The sequence below is a fragment of the Phyllobates terribilis genome, unplaced genomic scaffold (assembly GCF_046119375.1).
Source record: "Phyllobates terribilis strain yellow unplaced genomic scaffold, ASM4611937v1 Scaffold_3__8_contigs__length_932513732, whole genome shotgun sequence".
NCBI lineage: Eukaryota > Metazoa > Chordata > Amphibia > Anura > Dendrobatidae > Phyllobates > Phyllobates terribilis.
In genome coordinates this window covers 745,446,400-745,472,303 of record NW_027362763.1, presented here as the reverse complement: position 1 = coordinate 745,472,303, position 25,904 = coordinate 745,446,400, and positions in this window count along the sequence as shown.

Sequence of the window (25,904 nt, the reverse complement as noted above, 5' to 3'; positions counted from 1 at the left end):
AATAATAAGTACACATAATTTCACATTATTAACATATTGTTAGAACCCTCCTGTTATTTTTTTCTATCTTGTGTTTTGCGGTCACGTGACCATCTGCCTATTTATTCCAGCTCTGCCCTTCTGTCTTTGCTGGACTTCAGTGTTGTTTTGACTGTCTCTCTAGCCAGGTGCTTCGGTGACTATCTCTGTCAGTTCTTGGTCCTCTGGGACCTTTAGTACTTTTTGTCAGTTTGTCTTTTTGCTCTGCAACAACTTCTGTTTAGGAGTTGTCCCATTTTTGTCCCAGTCCTTAGTTCTTTTAGGGACCCCTCCCTTAATTCTATAGGTCTCTGTTCAGACTAGCCGAGGACGAAGGCGGGTCTGTTCACAAGGAACAAGCAGCCCGCTACATCGTAGGGATTCAGCTTAGTCTTACTGTAGGGACAGCTTTCCCTTATCTTTCCTTAGTTTATGTTGCAGATCATAACAGTAAGTCCAGCCCAAAAAAAAAAACTAAAAGGAAAGAAAATTCGTGGATCAGTATGGTTTCCGTCCAGGAGTTGGCTCAATGCCTGCAGGGATTGTCCCTGGAGGTGGCCGAGCTGCAGCAACATGTGAGTAGCTGTTCTGGAGCACATTTTGTTGAACCCAAGGTAGGACTGCCTGATGTTTTTTATGGTAAACAGCAAGATTTTTTTTCCTTTAAAAATGCTTGTTTGTTATATTTTCGCTTGAGACCAAGATCCTCTGGGAATGAATCACAGCGCATTGGTTTTATTATATCACTTTTGCGCAAAGAGCCACAGGGTTGGGCCTTTTCTCTCCAGCCTAATGATCCGTGTTTAAGTTCTGTTGAAGAATTTTTTTCTGCTATGGGGTTATTATATGACGATCCTGATCGAATCTCATCTGCTGAATCAGAACTTAGACGTTTGAATCAGGGGTCAGATGATGTTGAAAATTATTGCACACACTTCAGGAGATGGGCTTCAGAAGTTAAATGGAATGATTCTGCGCTGAAATGTTTATTTCTTGCTGGTCTGAGTGAAAGGGTTAAGGATTTGCTAATTGCATTCCCTGCACCTGAGACTCTGCAGGAACGTATGCAGTTAGCTGTTTGTGTGGACAGGAGACTGAGGACAAGGGTTAATGATGTAAAGACTCCTGTAAATTCAGGTCCTAGTTCCCAGAAAATCTGCTCTGACGGCGGGGAACCGATGGAGGTTGGGGCGATGTCACTCCGCTCTCAGGAAAGAGATCGGAGATTCGCCGAGGGTTTGTGTCTTTATTGTGGTAAAGATGATCATTTGATTAAGTATTGTGAGCATCGTTTAAGTAAAGAAAAAAAAAAGGTCATTTATGCCCGTATAGCTTGTTTACGCTCTGCAGGTGTAGTTCTTTCTGGGAGCACTGCTCTGCAGGGAGATTTGATTGAATTTCAGGTATTTAAGGATTGTGGTTCAACACTTAATGTGATTGATAAAGGGGTTTTGGAAAAGCTTAAATTGAAATCCAAACCTTTGTCATCACCTATTTCTGTGGTTGCAATTGATAACACTCCTTTGAAATGTATTACTCACAAGACTGCTGCATTTCCTCTCACTATCAATGGAGATCACCAAGAAATTTTGGACTTGGTTGTTTTGGATAATTTGCCCTCTCCAGTTGTTCTAGGATTGCCTTGGTTAAGACTGCACAATCCTTTGTTGGACTGGTCTACTAATGTGATTAAGTCTTGGAGTCCGAAGTGCTATGATAAATGTTGTAATGGTCGCATTGCGGCTGTGGAAAAAGGGGAATTACCTGTACCTATTCAAGATTTTTGGAGGGTTTTTTCAGAGGAGGAGTCACAAGTTTTACCTCCTCATAGGGATTATGATTGCGCCATTGAGTTTGTTCCGGGTGCTACTCTTCCCAAAAGTCGCTTGTTTAATCTGACTATCCCTGAGAGAAAGGCTTTGGAGGAGTACATACAGACTAGCCTGGCTGCTGGTCACATAAGACCTTCTAAGTCGCCTGTGGCAGTTGGATTCTTCTTTGTTAAAAAAAAGGACGGCGGGTTACGTCCATGTCTGGATTTTCGTGAAATTAATAAGATTACCGTGTGCAATTCCTACCCATTGCCGTTAATTCCTGACTTGTTTAACCAGTTAGTGGGGGCCAAGTGGTTCTCCAAAATTGATCTCTGAGGGGCATACAATTTCTTACGTGTGAAGGAGGGTGATGAATGGAAAACTGCTTTTAACACTCCGGTAGGTGACTTTGAGAATCTGGTGATGCCTTTTGGTCTTACCAATGCACCTGCATTTTTTCAGAACCTTATTAATGACATCCTGAGACCTTTGATTGGTAAGAATGTGGTTGTGTATTTGGATGACATTTTGATTTATTCACCAGATCTCGAGTCCCATTGGCAAAGTGTACGTGAAGTTTTGCAGTTATTGAGTGATAATTCACTCTTTGCTAAACTGGAGAAATGTGAGTTCGCTGTGCAGAAAATTAGTTTTTGAGCTACATTGTCTCCAGCGAGGGCTTTGAGATGGACCCTGTGAAGGTTCAGGCTATGCAGGAATGGCCTAGGCCTATTGGTTTGAAATCTATACAGAGATTTTTGGGTTTTGCCAATTATTACAGGAAATTCATTAAGAATTTTTCTGTAATTGTTAAACCTCTAACCGATCTCACCAGTAAAGGTGCGAATATGGCCCAGTGGACTACTGAGGCCATTGAAGCATTTGAGTATCTCAAAGAGAGGTTCAGTTCTGCCCCTATCCTTATGCAGCCTGATGAGACCAAGCCCTTTTTGGTCGAGGTCGATGCTTCATCAGTGGGGGTCGGAGCAGTTTTGTCACAAGAGAACAAGGGTGGAGTACATCCTTGTGCCTTTTTTTCGAAAAAAAATTCGGAAACCGAACTGAATTATGATGTTGGAAATCGGGAGTTGCTGGCTATTAATCTTGCGTTTGAACACTGGCATCATTTTTTGGAAGGTGCTAGATTTCCTATTCAGGTTTTCACAGATCATAAGAATTTGATCTATCTGGATGCTGCCAAGCGTTTGAATGCCCATAAAGCTAATTGGGCACTTTTTTTTTCTCGGTTTCATTTTTCTGTTACCTATATCCCTGGTACTAAGAATGTTAAAGCCGATGCTTTATCTCGCAGCTTCTCTCCTACGGTCGGTGCCGAGGAGGAGGAGAGCATGTTGCAGAAAGGAGTTGTGGTGGCGGCTTTGGACTCCGTTTCGAAGAATGGGATTCTGAAAGCTCAAGATGATGGTCCATCTAACACTCCCCATGGGAGGTTGTTCGTGCCTAGAGCCTTTAGGAGAGATTTGTTTGTGGAGTGTCATGAGTCTAGGCTGGCAGGTCATCCAGGAGTTTCGGAAACTATGAGACTTATCAGTCACAGTTTTTGGTGGCCTGGATGGCAGAAGGAAGTCATCAAGTGGGTGCGTCAGTGTACTGTGTGTGCTAGGTCAAAGGCTTCACATACTCCTGCTGCGGGGTTGCTTTGCCCTCTGGAGGTTCCTAGTGCACCTTGGACGCATCTCACTATGGATTCTATTACTTATCTTCCGGTGTCCGAGGGTTTTACTATCATCTGGGTGGTCGTGGACCGTCTTAGTAAAATGTGTCATTTGTAGTGTTGAGCCACCCCCGTAGTGTTCGAGTTCGGTTCGGTTCGTCGAACACCCGTGTGTTCGCCGAACTGTTCGTCGAACACCTTCGAACACCGTTAAAACCAATGGCAGGCAAACAAAAACACATAGAAACACATAGAAAACACCTTCAAAGGTGCCCAAAAGCTGACAAACTGCTCAGAAGGCATAACTAACACATGGAAAAGTGAGAAGTACATATAGTCATGCGAAAATAAAAGAGGTGGAGGAGTAAAAGGAGGGGGAGACACAGATATAGGCATGTCATGCCCTTCTAAAATCCAAAAAGTGAGAAGCCGACACGGCCAGTCCGCTCCTGCCCGTGCCACCTCCGTGTCCCCGGGTTTGTGCCAGAGCCGCGGTGAACCCTGATGGCCAGCCCCCCTCTCCCAATACTGATGCCTGTCCGCTGGTGGGTCGAGCGAGCCCCCCTGTGGTGGAGGCAGCTCTAAGCTTTTTAATTTAAATTGTCTCTCTAATTTGAATGAATACACTTTAAATCCATTTACAAGGATCTATTGGAGGGCAAGTCTCATGCCAGCAGCCGCGTAATTCCAGCTCCAGTAGCGTCCACTAAAGCTGCTGCAGTTAAAAAGCTTTTATAAGGATCGAGCTCGGCTGTCCACCACAAGGCATCCTACTGCCAGTCCCAGCCCCTATGCCTTGGGTGCCTCCTGATGCTCTTCACTGAGTATCCCATGGTCCCGAAGCATTTCCTTTGAAAAAATTAAGTGTCTAAACTACAGGTGGTGTAGCTTGCTTAACAGCCGGGATAATCTGCTGACTAGCAGACACTGCTACTAGGCACAAAGTATTTCCTGGGCTAGATGCAGTTAAAAATTTGTAATTAGATACTCTCGTTGGATGCTGAGAAAGCATTCCATAGAGTCTCCTGGCACGCCATATATGATTCTCTTAAAAAGCTTGGGGTAGGGGTCTAGGGGACCCTTTTATAGCCAAAATCATGGCCCTGTATCACAATACGTCACCTAGGCTGAAGATAAATGGAACTGTAGCACCCTGAGGGCTCGGTTGCTACAGAGGTATTGCACCTCACCCAGAGGTGTGATATCTCACTCTCAGGTAAGGATGGAGTGTGGATCAGGACCCGACACCTGCATGCATTACACCACATTGCCGTGGGGCAGGGCGACCAATATGCCTCTGAGATGGGCACGACAGTCCCTGTCCCTGGCTGGAGTGGGGGGAGGGAACACTGAGGAAGGGGAACCCTGTAGTGCAGGAGCAGGGAGGAAGCAGTTCCTGGGTGCATTGAGAAGGGAGTATAAAAGGTGGGCACCATCTTAGTTCAGTGCAGAGAAGTCTGAGCAGAAGTGGCAGGGAGCAGGGGCTCTGCATGAGCTCTGCTCCGGAGGCGGGCCTAGTAACAGAGGCCCAGGCCTGGAAGAGGGAGAAGGAAGGAAGAGGAGCGGAGAAGGCTCCAGGAACGAGGAATGAAGGGATCCCAGGGGTGCGGACGGGCGAGTCGCCACCGCACGCCCGAATCCACCTGCGTGGAGGGGTCAGGCCAAAGAGGGAGACCGGTCCCCGAAACTAGTGGAGGCAGGAAACGACCCTCAGCTAGAAACCGGAGGCTGTGACATTTTATGTGGCGCAGCCCCTCGCTACACCCGCTAGGAAGGCACCACATAGGGTCAGGGAAACTGGCGCCAAGTTTACCAAGAGGAGGCCCGAGGCAGCCGGACAGAAGGGTTGGTAAGAAAGGCCAGACAAAGGACACACAAAGGGGGTCCTGTGAAGCACTCCAAAGTTATCTGGGAGTTGTCTGAGCCCCTCACCTGGTGAGCACAGTACGACGTGGGCAGCCGTTACCTGCAGACGTGGTCTGGATAATAAGAACTGTGAGTAAAGGCCCTGGACTGCATCACTGACTCCGTGTCGTTACTGCTGCTGCCCTGCACCATCACCCCCATCCTCCGCATACACTGCCCTGAGGCTATACTCCTCCCGTGGGGAGTTATGCTACGCTCTGCTGCACCCACAACACCAGCCTCAGCGGTCTGCCCTGCAGCGGCGGTTCACTCTGACCGCAATCCACGGGTGGCGTAGTCGGACATTTAAACATCAAAACCACATAAATAGTTCCGCCACTGGTTTGACCACCCTGAGCCACGGAACCGGGTCGCCGCCACGAAGACTACAACCACCAGCATCCACCAAAAAGGGTCCGGCTCCGGGTGTCCCAAGGCCCAGGGGGTGCATCAGAACATTTTCATCACCTTTCACAATCACCAATGGGACAAGGCAGGGATGTCCTCTGTCCCCTCTCTTATACATCCTAGTGATGGAGCACCTGCTCTCATCAATTCGCCATAACCCCAATATTAGGTGGATTGAGGTGGGAGGCACCGAGTACAAGTGCTCTCTATTTGCTGATGATGTCCTAGTATATATCACTCAATCACATATATCCATCCATGCTGTTATGGCTGAAATAGATCACTTTGTTACATGGTCAAATTTTAAAATCAATTCAGCGAAGTCTGAGGCCCTCGATGTCTCCCTCCCCAAATCCATATAGGATTCCATCCAGTCCAACTTTCCCTTTGCCTGGCCCTCACAGGGTATCAAATACTTAGGAATTCCTATTCATAGAGACCTCTCCCATCTATGTTATCTTAATTTTGGGCCCTTTATTGAACAACTCCATACAGACCACGGTTGGCAAGTTAGAACTGTAAGATTCACTACGTGAACCACTGGTGTTTTGTGGAAAAGCACATGTACACTGCGTTCCAAATTATTATGCAAAAAGTGTTTAGGAGTGATAAGGGAAGAATTTGTTTGTTTGTCAGTTAAACTCATTGATGGTGATGTGTGTCAGGGCTCTTTATATCACTGTAAGCAATTGCAGACACCTGTGCTAATTAGTTTGGCAGGTGTGTCCAATGAAAGGCAAGACTACTTCAGAAGGCTGTCTCACATTATTAAGCAGCCTACATTTTCTGCCAAAATGGGAAAGAAAAAGGATGTGTCGGCTGCTGAGAAGCAACAAATTGTGGAGTGTTTAGGTCAAGGCATGACTACAATCAACATTGTGCGATGATCAGGATGAAGTGTCTTGGCAATCAAGAAGTATGTAGCTGATTCACAGTACACACGTGTGCGTGCTGATAAGGGCAAATTGAGGACTCTTTCCTACAGGCAATTACGTCAGGTTGAAAGAGCAGCGGCAAAAAAGCCTTGTCATAGCAGCAGACAAGTTTTTGAAGCTGCTTGTGCCTCCAACGTCCCCCGAACAACAAGATGCAGGGTCCTTCAGAGGTTTGCAGCTGTGCATACGCCATCCTGTCGACCTCCTCTATCCACTTCACACAAGCAGAAACGGCTCCAGTGGGCCAAACATTACATGAAGACTGATTTCAAAACTGTTTTGTTCACGGATGAGTGCCATGCAGCGCTCGATGGTCCAGATGGATGGAGTGGAGGATGGCTGGTTGATGGACACCCCACGCAAACACGGCTACAGCGCCAACAAGGAGGAGGTGGAGTAATGTTTTGGGCTGGAATCATGGGGAGAGAGATTGTCGGCCCCTTTAGGATCCCTGAAGGCGCTAAAGATGAACTCCATAATGTATGTGGATTTTCTCAAACAGCACTTCCTGCCATGGTTCAAGAAGAAGAACCGTGTATTTCACAGCAAGATCATTTTTCTGCATGATAATGCACCATCTCATGCTGCACATAAAACATCTGCATCTCTGGCTGATATGGGCATAAAAGGGGACAAACTTATGGTGTGACCCCCATGCTCCCCTGACCTGTACCCCATTCAGAAGATTTGGAGCATCATTAAAAGGAGTGTCTATGATGGCGGGAGGCAGTTCACATCTAAGCAACAGCTCTGGGAGGGTATTCTGTCCTCATGCAAAACAATTGAAGCAGAAACCATCCAAAACCTGACAAATTCAATGGACGAGAGAGTTCAGAAGCTCCTTTCGAACAAGGGGTCCTATGTGAAAATGTAACATCACCTAGAATAAAGTTTTGAGTTGAAAACTGTTTGATTTCAGTTTCTAACAACCTGCTAATGCTTATAATTTCAAAAATGACCATTTTTTTGGTCTTTATTAAAATGAAAAGGTTGATCGAAAAGTTTGGGGGATCTAAGAGTGTGGCAACCCAGTAGTCATGATTACTTCGAATTCTGACAATATGAGGATCATGTTGCAGGTAGTGCAGCAAGAAGGCACTTATGTGTCTTGCGCATCTCGGAGCCCCAAAATTATTTTCCGGGCTAGATGCAGCTAAAAATTATTATTAATTTTAAATCTGGTGGAGCTTAGTATAGATGGCCTAATAGGATCAGTGCTGCACACTGCTACAAAGCCCAAATTATTTTCCAGCCAAGATACAGATAAACATGATTAGTAATTTTAAATCTGGTGGAGCTTATTATAGATGGCCTAATAGAATAAGTGCTGCACACTGCTACAAAGCCCAAATTATTTTCCAGCCAAGATACAGATAATCATGATTAGTAATTTGAAAGCTTAAAACGGTTGGTAGGGTGATTTTAACCAATCATCAAGCTTTTACTCTCCCCAGGATGACACAGGGGTAGAAAAGTCGTTTCGGATCCATGATTTGTTCATCTTTATGAACGTGAGTCTGTCTACATTATCAGTGGAGAGCCGCGTGCGCTTATCTGTCAGCACACCACCAGCAGCGCTGAACACACATTCAGACAGAACGCTGGCTGCGGGGCATGACAAGATCTCCAAGGCGTAAGTGGCTAGCTCCGGCCATTTATCCAGATTGGAAGCCCAAAAAGAGCAAGGATCCAGTGACACAGTCATGGCTTCAATGTTTACTTGGAGATACTCCTGTACCATCGTCTCTAGGCGTTGACTATGTGTCAGACTTCTTGTCTCCTGTGGCCTTGCAAAGGATGGGCTAAAAAAGTGGTGAAATGATTCCGCAAAATTGATGTTACCAGCAGATACTGTGGTTCTGTTACGGTTTGAGTGCTGAACACTTGACGGTCCCACGGTTGGCAAGTTGGAACTGTGAGATTCACTACGTGCACCACTGGTGTTTTGTGGAAAAGCACATGTAAGATTCTGCAACAGTCTCTGCTGATACTCCTGCATGCGTGCATCCCTTTCTATGGCAGGAATAATTTCTGCAAATTTACTTTTGTACCGGGGATCTACCAGTGTGGCAACCCAGTAGTCAGGATTATTTCTAATTCTCACAATTCGAGGGTCATGTTGCAGGTAGTGCAGCAAGAAGGCACTCATTTGTGTTGCGCATCCAGGAGCACCAAGTCCCTGTTGTGTTGGTGGCGAGGTAACAATCATGCTTCCTTCCTCTGTCCTCTCCCCCCAACCTCGCACAACAGAAATGTGATCAAGGTCTGCCTCATCTGATGAGTCTTCCATCAGTTCGTCCTCCACTTCTTCCTGGGCTCCTGCACCTTCCTCACTAGTTTGGCTGCTACCATGCGCCCTGGTAAAACCATCTCCCCCACCCTCACATGAGTGCCGCCTTGGTGCTGCCGACCGTCTGGACCTTGCAGATGTTAGCCCTTCCGCATACAACTCCTTCTCCTCTACTTCCTCCACCTCCTCTTGTGCCACCACCTGACTCCGAATTCTGTTTAACATGTGCTCCAGCATGTAAATCACCGGAATAGTCATGCTGATAATGGCATCGTCAGCACTAAACATCTTCGTCGCCATTTCAAAACTGTGCAGAAGGGTGCATAGGTCCCTGATCTGAGACCACTCCTCCAGCGTGATTTGCCCCACCTCTGGATCTCGTTGGCCCAGGCTATACGTCAGAACGTATTGCACCAGGGCTTGTCGGTGCTGCCACAGTCGCTGCAACATGTGCAGAGTTGAATTCCACCGGGTAGGCACATCGCATTTTAGCCGGTGAAGTGGCAGGCCCAACGACTTCTGTAGAGATGTAAGTCGCTGAGCTGCGGGATGCGAACGGCGGAAGTGAGCACACAGCGACCGTGCCCTCTGCAGAATGCCATCTAGTCTGGGATAGTGGGCTAAAAATTGCTGGACAACCAGGTTCAACACGTGAGCCATACAAGGCACGTGTGTGACATTGCCCCGGCGAAGGGCCGCACCCAGGTTTGCAGCATTGTCGCACACGGCCTTCCCTGGTTTCAGGTCCAGTGGAGACAACCATTCATGAAATTGGTTTTCCAGAGCTGACCACAACTCCTCAGCTGTGTGACTCACATTTCCCAGACATTTCAAAGTAAAAACCGCCTGATGACGTTGAGCCCTACTGCCAGCATAGTAAGGAGGTGTGCAGGATCCCTTCTGCGCAGTTAGAAAGCTTGTGGCATGACCAGACAGGCTTTGGGTGCAGGTGGAAGACCAAGAGGAGGTTGAGGAGGCAGAAGCAGTGGAGGAACTTTGACATAAAGAGGATTGACGCACAACTCGTGGGGACGGCAAGACTTGGACAGCAGCCCCTTGTCCTGCTGTCACCATAGTTACCCAGTGCCCAGTCAGCGACATGTAACGCCCCTGTCCATGCCTACTCGTCCAAGTGTCTGTGGTGAAATGCACCCTGTCACACACAGAGTTTCTCAAAGAAGCGGTGATGTTGTGTGCGACATGCTGGTCGTGCGCAGGCACACCTTTCTTTGAGAAGTAGTGCCGACTGGGCATCTGGTACTGGGGCACTGCGACGGACATAAGGTCTCGAAAATCCTCTGTGTCCACCAGGCGGAAAGGCAGCATTTCTGTAGCCAAGAGCTTGCAGATGGTGAAATTCAACCTCTTAGCTTTCTCATGGCTAGGAGGAAATGGTCTTTTACTTGTCCACATCTGAGGGACCGAGGGCTGGCGATTGTGCTTAGACGGGGTTGATAAGGGTGTCCCCGGCAAACTACCAGTATGTGAGGAAGATGCAGGCGGACATGTTAGGTTGCCTTGATCCAAAGGTGGTGCTATCGATGTCGGACAGCGCTCAACACCAGCTGGTGTTACCACCTCCAAAGAAAATGATGACCTGCCAATCACGCTGGCTGTTGCGGGTAAAGAGGTGGCAGGTCTGCGCCCCAAAACAGGTGTGACTGCTGTCCCCCCAGTCACAGAGGATGAAGAGTCCGCGGATGCACAAGATTTGGCAGACGGTGGTTGGCCCGGCCGGCTAGGCCGCATTGTAGCACACTGAGCTTCCCACTGCAACTTATGCTTCATGTCCATGTGCCGGTTCATGCATGAAGTACTCAAACTATGTATTTTTTGGCCTCTACTTAGCTTTTGCTGACAAATGTTACAGATAACACGAGTTGGGTCATCTTTATCGATCTGAAAAAATGCCCAGGCTATGCAAGGCTTAGCACCCATGCGACCTGAAGAGCCACCACGACTTGTGGTGAGAGGCAGAGTTGTGTTTGAGGATGCAGTTGTTGACGTGCTTCCAGTACTACGTCTCTGTCCAGGAAGGCGCAACCTGACCTCGTCGTCACTAGCATCTTCCTCCACCTCCTCTGCTGACCTCATCTCTTGGCTGACTGTGGGTTGACAGTAAGTGGGATCTCCAACCTCATCATCATCACCCTGTGCGTTATCACACCCGTCGTCCTCAGAGCCAACCTGTTCTTGCCCTGACAAAAAACTAAAGTTGTCGCTCCAATCAGGTATTTGAGTCTTATCATCGTCTTCCTCATTGTCTCCACCAACAGGAGTTACAGTTTGGGAATGAGGGTCTACATTATGGTCAGAACCTTCTGCGTCTGGTCCTGGATCTGACTCATAAAGATTCTGGGCATCAGTGCAGATCATTTCCTCGTCTGGATTCACAGAAGCGCTGGAGTCGACCTCTGATTCCCAGGCTATAGTATGAGTAAACAGCTCTGCAGACTCAACCATCTGTTCTACCTCATACTCAGACGGGCAGCTGGAGATTTGGGAGCTGTGAGGAAGCAAGTGCGATTGGGGTGACACCTTTGAGGACTGGAGTATTTGTGATGTTGAAGTTGATGTGGAGGAGAGCCCACTTAAAGGAGCACTTGATATCCGTTGAAGCACCTGCTGTTTTTGTGCCTCATCTGGAATTTGTAGCGATTGGCATGGCCGTAAGAAAGGGATCTTATCACATTGTCCGCTAAAAGAAGTAGACATTTTAGTTTGGCTGGAAGATGGTCTTTCTTCTGCAGATGTTACTGTTGCTTTAACACCTACCCCACGGACACAACCTTTTTTCCCCTTCCCAACATGCCTATTCCCCTTTCCACCAGCAGCAGGCCTTTTTCCACTCATTTTGGTGGTTAACTAATTCAAAACTCTGGAGTTGTTTGCACAAAAAAACAATGGATGGGAACCGAGCAGAGCTGAGTGGCCAAACTGTGGTATTAGGCCAAAACTATTGGCTGGGTTAGATGCAGAAAAAAATTATATTCGATTTGCAACCTGATGGAGGTCAGTATAGATGGACTAATAGAACAAGTCCCACACACAGCTAGAAGCCCAAATATTTTTTCAGAGGTAGATGCAGAAAAAAAATATATTCAGTTTGCAACCTGATGGAGGTCAGTATAGATGGACTAATAGAGAAAGTCCCACACACTGCTAGAAGGCCAAATTTTTTTTCAGAGCTAGATGCAGACAAAAAATTATTTTAAATTTGCAACTTGATGGAGGTCAGTATAGGTGGACTAATAGAACAAGTCCCACACACTGGTAGAAGGTCAAATATTTTTTCAGAGCTAGATGCAGAAAAAAATTATATTCAGTTTGCAACCTGATGGAGGTCAGTATAGATGGACTAATAGAACAAGTCCCACACACTGCTAGAAGCCCAAATATTTTTTCAGAGGTAGATGCAGAAAAAAATTATATTCAGTTTGCAACCTGATGGAGGTCTGTATAGATGGATTAATAGAACAAGTCCCACACACAGCTAGAAGCCCAAATATTTTTTCAGAGGTAGATGCAGATAAAAATTATTTTTAATTTGCAACCTGATGGAGGTCAGTATAGATGGACTAATAGAGAAAGTCCCACACACTGCTAGAAGGCCAAATATTTTTTCAGAGCTAGATGCAGATAAAAATTATTTTTAATTTGCAACCTGATGGAGGTCAGTATAGATGGACTAATAGAGAAAGTCCCACACACTGCTACAAGGCCAAATATTTTTTCAGAGCTAGATGCAGATAAAAATTATTTTTAATTTGCAACCTGATGGAGGTCAGTATAGATGGACTAATAGAGAAAGTCCCACACACTGCTAGAAGGCCAAATATTTTTTCAGAGCTAGATGCAGATAAAAATTATTTTTAATTTGCAACCTGATGGAGGTCAGTATAGATGGACTAATAGAGAAAGTCCCACACACTGCTAGAAGGCCAAATATTTTTTCAGAGCTAGATGCAGAAAAAAATTATATTCAGTTTGCAACCTGATGGTGGTCAGTATAGATGGACTAATAGAACAAGTCCCACACACTGCTAGAAGCCCAAATATTTTTTCAGAGCTAGATGCAGAAAAAAATTATATTCAATTTGCAACCTGATGGAGGTCAGTATAGATGGACTAATAGAACAAGTCCCACACACTGCTAGAAGCCCAAATATTTTTTCAGAGGTAGATGCAGAAAAAAATTATATTCAGTTTGCAACCTGATGGAGGTCTGTATAGATGGATTAATAGAACAAGTCCCACACACAGCTAGAAGCCCAAATATTTTTTCAGAGGTAGATGCAGATAAAAATTATTTTTAATTTGCAACCTGATGGAGGTCAGTATAGATGGACTAATAGAGAAAGTCCCACACACTGCTAGAAGGCCAAATATTTTTTCAGAGCTAGATGCAGATAAAAATTATTTTTAATTTCCAACCTGATGGAGGTCAGTATAGATGGACTAATAGAGAAAGTCCCACACACTGCTACAAGGCCAAATATTTTTTCAGAGCTAGATGCAGATAAAAATTATTTTTAATTTGCAACCTGATGGAGGTCAGTATAGATGGACTAATAGAGAAAGTCCCACACACTGCTAGAAGGCCAAATATTTTTTCAGAGCTAGATGCAGATAAAAATTATTTTTAATTTGCAACCTGATGGAGGTCAGTATAGATGGACTAATAGAGAAAGTCCCACACACTGCTAGAAGGCCAAATATTTTTTCAGAGCTAGATGCAGAAAAAAATTATATTCAGTTTGCAACCTGATGGTGGTCAGTATAGATGGACTAATAGAACAAGTCCCACACACTGCTAGAAGCCCAAATATTTTTTCAGAGCTAGATGCAGAAAAAAATTATATTCAATTTGCAACCTGATGGAGGTCAGTATAGATGGACTAATAGAATGATGCTATGCCCAAAAGATTTTACTTCACTAGGTGCAGTAAAAAAATTGGTATTCTATACACAGGTGGTATATCTTGCAACACAGATAGGCAACTCCACTGACTAACACACTCTGCAATAGGCCAAAAAGGATTAGCTTTGCTAGATTCAGCCAAATGCTGTGAAAAAAACTTGCACAGCACTGGCACAGACCTGCCTGGCAAAAACTGATAGGAACTGATGTAACCTAGTCCTGAAAAGGACTGCAATTACAATTAGTCTTTACTCCCACAATCTATCTATTTAAGAGCACAGACCAGCCTGATAAAAGTCGTAGAAAATGCTGTAACCTAGTCCTTAAAAGGACTGCAATCACAACTATTCCCTACTCCCAAGCTATCTGTAGATTTGTGCGAAAATTGGCTTGAAATTAACAAGGTATAGCGCACACAGCAACAGCGGTGCCGTCTGACGCAGCTGCAGCAGTGAGAAAATGGTGGCGACGGGGAAAATGGCTTGGTCTTATAGGGCAAGGACATGTGACATACACTGCCAATGACACATGCCCTTGCTTGTGTGAAAAACAGCAGTTCGCTCCGTGTGTGCGCTGCTGATAGGCTGACAGACTGCACCTCCCCACTGCAAATGCGGGAAAGAGAAAAAAAAATGGAGATCTTCATTATTCCTGCAGAGATCCATCCCCTGCCCCTCCCCCCACCCCGCTGTACACTCAAACTGCATATTAACATTAATTTTCATCATTACTGAGAAAAAATCCAGTTATGATTTTGGTGCACGAACAGTTATTGAACATAACCTCGAACAGCCGAATTTTTCTCAAATCGTTCGTGTTCGCCGAACGGCTCGAACACCGCCCAAAACAGCTCGAATTTGAGATTGGCGAACAGTTCAAGTAGAACAACGCTCATCTCTACTGCCTAGCTCCACCTTCCCTATTTATATCCCTAACGGGCTCTCTCTGCTGGTCTGAGGTGGAAGGTGGAGATGCGTGAATGTTTATGGGGGCCTCTGGTGGAGGATTCCATCAATGCACTCTTCTAGGATCTGTGATACCAAGCGCAGCTGGGTGTCACAGATGCTATTGACGACGAGGTTAGGTTGCGCCTTCCTGGACAGAGACGGAGTACTGGAAGCACGTCAACAACTGCATCCTCAACAACAACTCTGCCTCTGACCAAAAGTCGTAGTGGCTTTTCAGGTCGCATGGGCTCTAAGCCTTGCATAGCCTGGGTATTTTTTCAGATCGATAAGGATGACCCAACTTGTGTTATCTGTAATATTTGTCACCAAAAGCTAAGTAGAGGCCAAAAAATACATAGTTTGAGTACTTCATGCATGAACCGTCACATGGATATGAAGCATAAGTTGCAGTGGGAAGCTCACTGTGCTACAATGCGGCCTAGAGGGCCGTGCCAACCACCGTCTGCCCCATCTTGTGCATCCGTGGCCTCTTCATCCTCTGTGACTGGGGGGACAGCAGTCACACATGTTTTTGGACACAGACCTGCCACCTCTTTACCCGCAACAGCCAGTGTGATTGGCAGGTCATCATTTCATTTGGAAGTGGAAACACCAGCTGGTGTTGAGCGCTCTCCGACATCGAGAGCACCACCTTTGGATCAAGGCAACCTAACTTTTCCGCCTGCATCTTCCTCACAGACCGGCAAGTTTGCCGGGGACACCCTACTCAACCCCGTCTAAGCACAACAGCCAGCCCTCGGTCCCTCAGATGTGGACAAGTTTAAGACCATTTCCTCCTACCCATGAGAAAGCTAAGAGGTTGAATTTCACCATCTGCAAGCTGTTGGCTGGTGGACACAAAGTATTTTCGAGACCTTATGTCCGGCGCAGTGCCCCAGTACCAGATGCCCATACGGCACTACTTCTCAAAGAAAGGTGTGCCTGCGCTCCACCAGCATGTTGCACACAACATCACCGCTTCTTTGAGAAACTCTGTGTGTGACAGGGTGCATTTCAGGACAGACACTTGGGCGAGTAGGCATGGACAGGGGCGTTACATGTCTCTGACTGGGCACTGGGTAACTATGGTGACAGCAGGACAAGGGGCTGCTGTCCAAGTCTTGCCGTCCCCACGAGTTGTACGTCAATCCTCTTTATCTAGAAGTTCCTCCACTGCTTCTGCCTCCTCAACCACCTCTCGGTCCTCCACCTGCACCCAAAGCCTTTCTGGTAATGCCACCCGCATTCTAACTGCGCAGAAGGAATCCTGCACACCTCCTTACTATGCTGGCAGCAGGGCTCAACGGCATCAGGCGGTGTTTACTTTGAAATGTCTGAGAAATGTGAGTCACACAGCTGAGAAGTTGTGGTCAGCTCTGGAGACCCAGTTTCATGAATGGTTGTCTCCACTGGACCTGCAACCAGGGAAGGCCGTGTGCGACAATGCTGGAAACCTTGGTGCGGCCCTTCGCGGGGCAATTTCACACACGTGCCTTGTATGGCTCACGTGTTGAACCTGGCTGTCCTGCAATTTTTAGCCCACTATCCCGGACTAGATGGCCTTCTGCAGAGGGCACGGTCGCTGTGTGCTTACTTCCGCCATTCGCATCCCGCAGCTCAACGAGTTACATCTCTACAGAAGTCGTTGGGCCTGCCAGTTCACCGGCTGAAATGCGATGTGCCGACATGGTGGAATTCAACTCTGCACATGTTGCAGCGACTGTGGCAGCACCGACAAGCCCTGGTGCAATACGTTCTGACGTATAGCCTGGGCCAACGAGATCCAGAGGTGGGGCAAATCACGCTGCAGGAGTGGTCTCAGATCAGGGACCTATGAAGTTGACGTGCCCCCTGGGCTATGGGGTACCCGGAGCCGGGCCGGTAGACGCTGGGGGTTGTAGTCACTGTGGCGGCGACCCGGTCCGTGACCCAGGGCGGTCAATCCAAGGGTAATTTGTATATATGGGTTTTATAATGTCCGACTACGCCACCTGTGGAGTGTGGCCAAAGGGGCCGCTGCTGCGGAACAGTTCTCTGAAGCTGGTGGTTTTGCAGCAATGGTATTATTACTCCCCACAGGAAGAGTGTAGCTTCAGGGCAGTGTGGGTGGATGATGGTGGTTGTAGTGCAGGGAGTCAGTAATGAACACAGTGTCTGTGTGATGCAGTCCCAAGATCTTTACTCACAGTTGTTGCAGTCCAGATTACAGGTACCAGAGCAATCTCCCCCGTCGAGCTGTGCTTACTCAGTGAGGGGCTCAGTACACCCCCAGATAGCTCCGGAGTACTTAGCAGGACCCCCTTCTATGTGTCCTTTCTCTGGCCTTCTCCCTGCACCTCACACCAAGTGACACTTCTATCCGGTATCCTCGGGCCTTGGCGGGCGACGTGTGTTCCGTCCCCTGGGTCCTATGTGGCTACCTTCTTAGTGAGACTGGAGTGGACTTTGGCCTGCAGTACATGAAATTCTGCAGCCTCCGGTTTCTAGTTGAGCCTTGCTGTTTCTCCGCTAGTTGAGGGATCTGTTCTCCTTATCTGGCCTGACCCCTCTACCTCCTGGTAGCAGCGGGCGTACGGGTGGCCTTCTGCACGGCCCATACCCCTAGGGTCCCTTCGGTTCCTGGAGCCTTCCTGCTCCCACTCCTCTCTTCTCTCCTTCAGTCCTGGGCCTCCCAGGCTAGGCCCGCCTCAGCCTCTGCTCCTATCACTTCTCCTCTGACTGGCTTGCTCTTTCTAAGATGGCTTCATATTTATACTCTTCATGTCATGTGCTCCCCTAAGCTGCTTTCTCCACCCACACCCACTACATAGGACCCTCCCACCAGCTAGGGACCTGGTACTCTCCCTTAGGAGCAATCTCGCCCTACCCCCACTGCCGGTATGTGTTGGATGCAGGTGTTTGGGTCCTGAGCCATACTCCTTCCTTACCTGAGGGTGAGATACCACACCTCTGGGTGAGATGCAGTACCTCTGTGCTGACTGAACCCTCAGGGGCGCCACACACCCTTCTGCACAGTTTTGAAATGGCAACGAAGATGTTTAGTGCTGACGACGATGCCATTATCAGCATGACTATTCTGGTGATTTACATGCTGGAGCACACGTTAAACAGAATTCAGAGTCAGGTGGTGGGACAAGAGGAGGTGGAGGAAGTAGAGGAGGAGTCGTATGCGGAAGGGATAACATCTCCAACGTCCAGACGGTCGGCAGCACCAAGGCAGCAGGCATGGGAGGGTGGGGGAGAGGGATTAACCAAGGCGCATGGTAGCAGCCAAACTGTTGAGGAAGGTGCAGGAGCCGAGGAAGAAGTGGAGGACGAACTGGCGATGGGCATGTAAGACTCATGAGACCTTGATCACATTTCTGTTGTGCGAGGTTGGGGGGAGAGGGCATAGGAAGGAAGCATGATTCTTACCTTGCTACCAACACAACAAGGACTTGGTCCTCCTGGATGCGCAAGACACATGAGTGCCTTCTTGCTGCACTACCTGCAACATGACCCTCGGATTGTCAGAATTCGAAGTAATCCCGACTACTGGGTTACCACACTCTTAGATCCCCGGTACAAAAGTAAATTTGCCGAAATAATTCCTGCCATAGAAAGGGATTAACGCATGCAGGAGTATCAGCAGAGGCTGTTGCAGAATCTTACATGTGCTTTTCCACAAAACACCAGTGGCGCACGTAGTGAATCTCACAGTTCTAACTTGCCAACCGTGGGACTGTCGAGTCTTCATCACTCAAACCGTAACAGTTACAAAGTATCTGCTGGTAACAGCAATTTTGTGGAATCGTTTCACTACGTTTTTAGACCATCCTTTGCAAGGCCACAGGAGACAAGAAGTCTGACACATAGTCAACGCCTAGAGAGGATGGTACAGGAGTATCTCCAAGTGAACATCGAAGCTATGACTGTGTCACTGGACCCTTGCTCATTTTGGGCTTCCAATCTGGAAAAATGGCCGGAGCTCGCCACTCACACCTTGGAGATCTTGTCATGCCCTGCAGCAAGCATTCTCTCTCAACGTGTGTTCAGCGCTGCTGGTGGTGTGCTGACAGATAAGCGCACGCGGCTGTCCACTGAGAATGTAGACAGACTCACGTTCATAAAGATGAACAAATCATGGATCCGCAAGGACTTTTCTACCCCTGTGTCATCCTGGGGAGACTAAAAGCTTGAGGATTTGGTAAAATCACCTCACCAACCGTTTTAAGCAACGCTGAGGCAATTGATGCCACTTAAGTGGTGTCTGTGCCACAATTTTTGGAAAAAATGGAGACTCTTTTTGGAGTCCCCTTGCTGTGTTTTACGTGATGTTGGCATCGTCAATTCCAGGTGGGTTGGGTCGCCCCCCCCCCCCCCTTTTAACTGTAAGAAACTACATACACTATGGCTTGGGGTAACACAGATGGTTGAGTCTGAAGAGCTGTTTACTCAGAGGTCTGCTCCAAAGCTTCAGTGTCTGCTAGTCAGCGTAGAAATTTTAACTGCATCTAGCCTAGGCAATACTTTGGGCGTAGTAGCCCAGCTGCGAAGCAAGTTGCACCGCCTGTATATCTAATAAGAATTTTTAAATGCACCTAGCCTAGGCAGACTGTGGGGACCCCCAACCAAACCCAGACGCTCAGCCCCCCTACCACCCCCCTTTCCTTGATAATACAATAATGTAACTCTTACAACTGGATGGGTGAGGATCGGTCACAGCTTTATTAGCTCTTTATACTCACTCCATTAGAAAGGCATTTTATTTCTTAAATAATTCAGCTTGTTGCAGCATGCCCTGTGTCTCCACACCGGCAAGTTGGCCAACAAGTGTAACTCTCCCACATGTCCTTTCTATTTCCAGGCCACGGAGGATCCTGCGTACTAGTATGCAGGACTCTGACCCCCATCTATCACTCTTAACGCTTGTTCCACTCCGTCCTGGAGTCCTGACAGGAATATGTCCAGTCCAATATCCATTAAGTGAACACCGTCGGGCCGTATGAGGCCTGCTTTATCTCCTTCCAGTTGTCGGTGTTGTATCACTACACCGCCTCTGTCTCTTCTAAATTTTGCCATCCGAAAATTTATTACTCGCCTTGTCTGTTCGATGGCCGTGATGTCTCGCGCACCTTGCCATACCGCTATCGGCACAATCTCTGACCATACTATAGTTAGTTTTGTGAAAAATTCTCTGAAGCGCTCAGTGTCTAGTTTCATTATTGCCATTAGTTATGCGCTCTTGTGATGACCTAGGTCTTTTCCCCGGGCCTGTATAACTAAGATGACCAGACCTCTTGCCTCTCTCCCTACCTTGATTACCTCCATTAGTACCTGTGGCCATAGCAGGCCTCTAATACCTCTCTAGTTGAAATATGTGTTATGAAACTCTAATTTCCTCCCGCCTGGGTGGACTTTCGCTCTTTTTTCTGCCCAATATATATACGAGTGGCCTATCACCCACACTGTTGGCTTAGCGTCACCTGTAAAAGAAACAAACCACGTTAGGATAACAAGTCCGGTCTTATGTATCTCGCCCAACACGTGGATCGCCATCTCCCTATCCTCTGAACAGTAGACAGTAGTGTTGCTTCAAATTGTGAGTGTCATGTTAATGGTGTTAGGGATATGATGTGAGAAATCAGTTTTAGTGACACGGGACGGGACGTCTACATTCCTGACTTGGCTGACCCCTTTTCCACCCATTTATGGATTGTCTGATGATAAATCTCTTTGTCACATATCCCCAATTCAGTAGTTGGAAGTGAAATGCTACTCCGGTCAGACACCGCTGCGCTGACGCCCCTGATATGCCCCTCATTATTAGCTGGTGGAGAAATTCTATGGTGAATTGTAATCTGGCTTGTTCACATTGGTCAACCCGTCTGCCTGCTACTAGTCGTGTCCACTCTTCCCATGCCTTATCGTATGCTTGCCACGTCGACGGGGCAACTGATGCTCTGATTAATGGCATCAACTATTCGCCACTAGATCCCTTAGGGAGGGTGGGCAACTGTTGCCCTATGGGTGGGCATTGGGGAGGAGCTCTGTGAAAATCTGCCAATTGAATTGTGATAAAGCGTTAGCAGCAGCTTTAGACCCCTCAGCATCGTGGCTAGCGCGGACCCATGCATTGTGTTTTAGGCACAGGAATGCTAGCCGGCGTAGACGGGACAGACGATGATGCCATCTCATTAATGCAGTGCGCTAGGCTGGTGTTTTTTGTTATGAAGCGTATATTTTTGTTAGCCAGGAGTGTGCCCCATATTTCCAATGCTACCACTATTGGGAAGTAAAAAAAATTTCCGGGCTAGATACAGCTAAAAATTATTATTAATTTCAAAACTGGTGGCGCTTGGTATAGATGGCCTAATACAATGAGTACCACACACTGCTACTATGCCCAAAATTATTTTCCAGTCAAGATGCAGCTAAAAATTATTAGTAATTTGAAAGCTGGTGGGGCTTAGTATAGACGGCCTAATAGAATGAGCACCACACACTGCTAATATGCCCAAAATTAGTTTACAGGCAAGATGCAGCTAAAATTATTATTAATTTGCAACCTTGTGGAGGTTAGTAGAGATGGACTAATAGAACAAGTCCCAAACACTGCTACAAGCCCAAGCCCAAATAGCTTTTCAGACCTAGATGCAGATAAAAATTATTTTGAATTTGCAACCTGGTGGAGGTTAGTATAGATGGACTAATAGAACAAGTCCCACACACTGCTACAAGCCCAAGCTCAAATATTTTTTCAGAGCTAGATGCAGATAAAAATTATTTTGAATTTGCAACCTGGTGGAGGTTAGTATAGATGGACTAATAGAACAAGTCCCACACACTGCTACAAGCCGAAATATTTTTTCAGAGCTAGATGCAGATAAAAATTATTTTGAATTTGCAACCTGGTGGAAGTTAGTATAGATGGACTAATAGAACAAGTCCCACACACTGCTACAAGCCGAAATATTTTTTCAGAGCTATATGCAGATAAAAATTATTTTGAATTTGCAACCTGGTGGAGGTTAGTATATATGGACTAATAGAACAAGTCCCACACATTGCTACAAGCCGAAATATTTTTTCAGAGCTAAATGCAGAAAAAAATTATATTGAATTTGCAACCTTGTGGAGGTTAGTATAGATGGACTAATAGAACAAGTCCGACACACTGCTACAAGCCGAAATATTTTTTCAGAGCTAGATGGAGAAAAAAATTATATTGAATTTGCAACCTGGTGGAGGTTAGTATAGATGGACAAAAAGAACAAGTCCCACACACTGCTACAAGCCAAAATATTTTTTCAGAGCTAGATGCAGAAAAAAATTGTTTTGAATTTGCAACCTGGTAGAGGTTAGTATAGATGGACTAATAGAACAAGTCCCACACACTTATACAAGCCCAAGCCCAAATATTTTTTCAGAGCTAGATGCAGATAAAAATTATTTTAAATTTGCAACCTGGTGGAGGTTAGTATAGATGGACTAATAGAACAAGTCCCACACACTGCTAGAAGCCGAAATATTTTTTCAGAGCTAGATGCAGCTAAAAATTATTTTGAATTTGCAACCTGGTGGAGGTTAGTATAGATGGACTAATAGAACAAGTCCCACACACTGCTACAAGCCAAAATATTTTTTCAGAGTTAGATGCAGAAAAAAATTATATTGAATTTGCAACCTGGTGGAGGTTAGTATAGATGAACTAATAGAACAAGTCCCACACACTGCTACAAGCCGAAATATTTTTTCAGAGCTAGATGCAGATAAAAATTATTTTGAATTTGCAACCTGGTGGAAGTTAGTATAGATGGACTAGTAGAACAAGTCCCACACACTGCTACAAGCCGAAATATTTTTTCAGAGCTATATGCAGATAAAAATTATTTTGAATTTGCAACCTGGTGGAGGTTAGTATATATGGACTAATAGAACAAGTCCCACACATTGCTACAAGCCGAAATATTTTTTCAGAGCTAAATGCAGAAAAAAATTATATTGAATTTGCAACCTTGTGGAGGTTAGTATAGATGGACTAATAGAACAAGTCCGACACACTGCTACAAGCCGAAATATTTTTTCAGAGCTAGATGGAGAAAAAAATTATATTGAATTTGCAACCTGGTGGAGGTTAGTATAGATGGACAAAAAGAACAAGTCCCACACACTGCTACAAGCCAAAATATTTTTTCAGAGCTAGATGCAGAAAAAAATTGTTTTGAATTTGCAACCTGGTAGAGGTTAGTATAGATGGACTAATAGAACAAGTCCCACACACTTATACAAGCCCAAGCCCAAATATTTTTTCAGAGCTAGATGCAGATAAAAATTATTTTAAATTTGCAACCTGGTGGAGGTTAGTATAGATGGACTAATAGAACAAGTCCCACACACTGCTAGAAGCCGAAATATTTTTTCAGAGCTAGATGCAGCTAAAAATTATTTTGAATTTGCAACCTGGTGGAGGTTAGTATAGATGGACTAATAGAACAAGTCCCACACACTGCTACAAGCCAAAATATTTTTTCAGAGTTAGATGCAGAAAAAAATTATATTGAATTTGCAACCTGGTGGAGGTTAGTATAGATGGACTAATAGAACAAGTCCCACACACTGCTACAAGCCGAAATATTTTTTCAGAGATAGATGCAGATAAAAATTATTTTGAATTTGCAACCTGGTGGAGGTTAGTATAGATGGACTAATAGAACAAGTCCCAGACACTGCTACAAAGCACAAGCCGAAATATATTTTCAGAGCTAGATGCAGATAAAAATCATTTTGAATTTGCAAGCTGGTGGAGGTTAGTATAGATGGACTAATAGAACAAGTCCCACACACTGCTACAAGCCCAAGCCCAAATATTTTTTCAGAGCTAGATGCAGATAAAAATTATTTTGAATTTGCAACCTGGTGGAGGTTAGTATAGATGGGCTAATAGAACAAGTCCCACACACTGCTACAAGCCGAAATATTTTTTCAGAGCTAGATGCAGTTAAAAATTATTTTGAATTTGCAACCTGGTGGAGGTTAGTATAGATGGACTAATAGAACAAGTCCCACACACTGCTACAAGCCCAAGCCCAAATATTTTTTCAGAGCTAGATGCAAATAAAAATTATTTTGAATTTGCAACCTGGTGGAGGTTAGTATAGATGGACAAATAGAACAAGTCCCACACACTGCTACAAGCCAAAATATTTTTTCAGAGCTAGATGCAGAAAAAAATTGTTTTGAATTTGCAACCTGGTGGAGGTTAGTATAGATGGACTAATAGAACAAGTCCCACACACTGCTACAAGCCCAAGCCCAAATATTTTTTCAGAGCTAGATGCAGATAAAAATGATTTTGAATTTGCAACCTGGTGGAGGTTAGTATAGATGGACTAATAGAACAAGTTCCACACACTGCTACAAGCCAAAATATTTTTTCAGAGCTAGATGCAGATAAAAATTATTTTGAATTTGCAACCTGGTGGAGGTTAGTATAGATGGACTAATAGAACAAGTCCCACACACTGCTAGAAGCCGAAATATTTTTTCAGAGCTGGATGCAGCTAAAAATTATCTTGAATTTACAACCTGGTGGAGGTTAGTATAGATGGACTAATAGAACAAGTCCCACACACTGCTACAAGCCAAAATATTTTTTCAGAGCTAGATGCAGAAAAAAATTGTTTTGAATTTGCAACCTGGTAGAGGTTAGTATAGATGGACTAATAGAACAAGTCCCACACACTTATACAAGCCCAAGCCCAAATATTTTTTCAGAGCTAGATGCAGATAAAAATTATTTTGAATTTGCAACCTGGTGGAGGTTAGTATAGATGGACTAATAGAACAAGTCCCACACACTGCTACAAGCCCAAGCCCAAATATTTTTTCAGAGCTAGATGCAAATAAAAATTATTTTGAATTTGCAACCTGGTGGAGGTTAGTATAGATGGACAAATAGAACAAGTCCCACACACTGCTACAAGCCAAAATATTTTTTCAGAGCTAGATGCAGAAAAAAATTGTTTTGAATTTGCAACCTGGTGGAGGTTAGTATAGATGGACTAATAGAACAAGTCCCACACACTGCTACAAGCCCAAGCCCAAATATTTTTTCAGAGCTAGATGCAGATAAAAATGATTTTGAATTTGCAACCTGGTGGAGGTTAGTATAGATGGACTAATAGAACAAGTTCCACACACTGCTACAAGCCAAAATATTTTTTCAGAGCTAGATGCAGATAAAAATTATTTTGAATTTGCAACCTGGTGGAGGTTAGTATAGATGGACTAATAGAACAAGTCCCACACACTGCTAGAAGCCGAAATATTTTTTCAGAGCTGGATGCAGCTAAAAATTATCTTGAATTTACAACCTGGTGGAGGTTAGTATAGATGGACTAATAGAACAAGTCCCACACACTGCTACAAGCCAAAATATTTTTTCAGAGCTAGATGCAGAAAAAAATTGTTTTGAATTTGCAACCTGGTAGAGGTTAGTATAGATGGACTAATAGAACAAGTCCCACACACTTATACAAGCCCAAGCAAAAATATTTTTTCAGAGCTAGATGCAGATAAAAATTATTTTGAATTTGCAACCTGGTGGAGGTTAGTATAGATGGACTAATAGAACAAGTCCCACACACTGCTAGAAGCCGAAATATTTTTTCAGAGATAGATGCAGCAAAAAATTATTTTGAATTTGCAACCTGGTGGAGGTTAGTATAGATGGACCAATAGAACAAGTCCCACACACTGCTACAAGCAGAAATAATTTTTCAGAGCTAGCTGCAGAAAAAAATTATATTGAATTTGCAACCTGGTGGAGGTTAGTATAGATGGACTAATAGAACAAGTCCCACACACTGCTACAAGCCAAAATATTTTTTCAGAGTTAGATGCAGAAAAAAATTATATTGAATTTGCAACCTGGTGGAGGTTAGTATAGATGGACTAATAGAACAAGTCCCACACACTGCTACATGCCGAAATATTTTTTCAGAGATAGA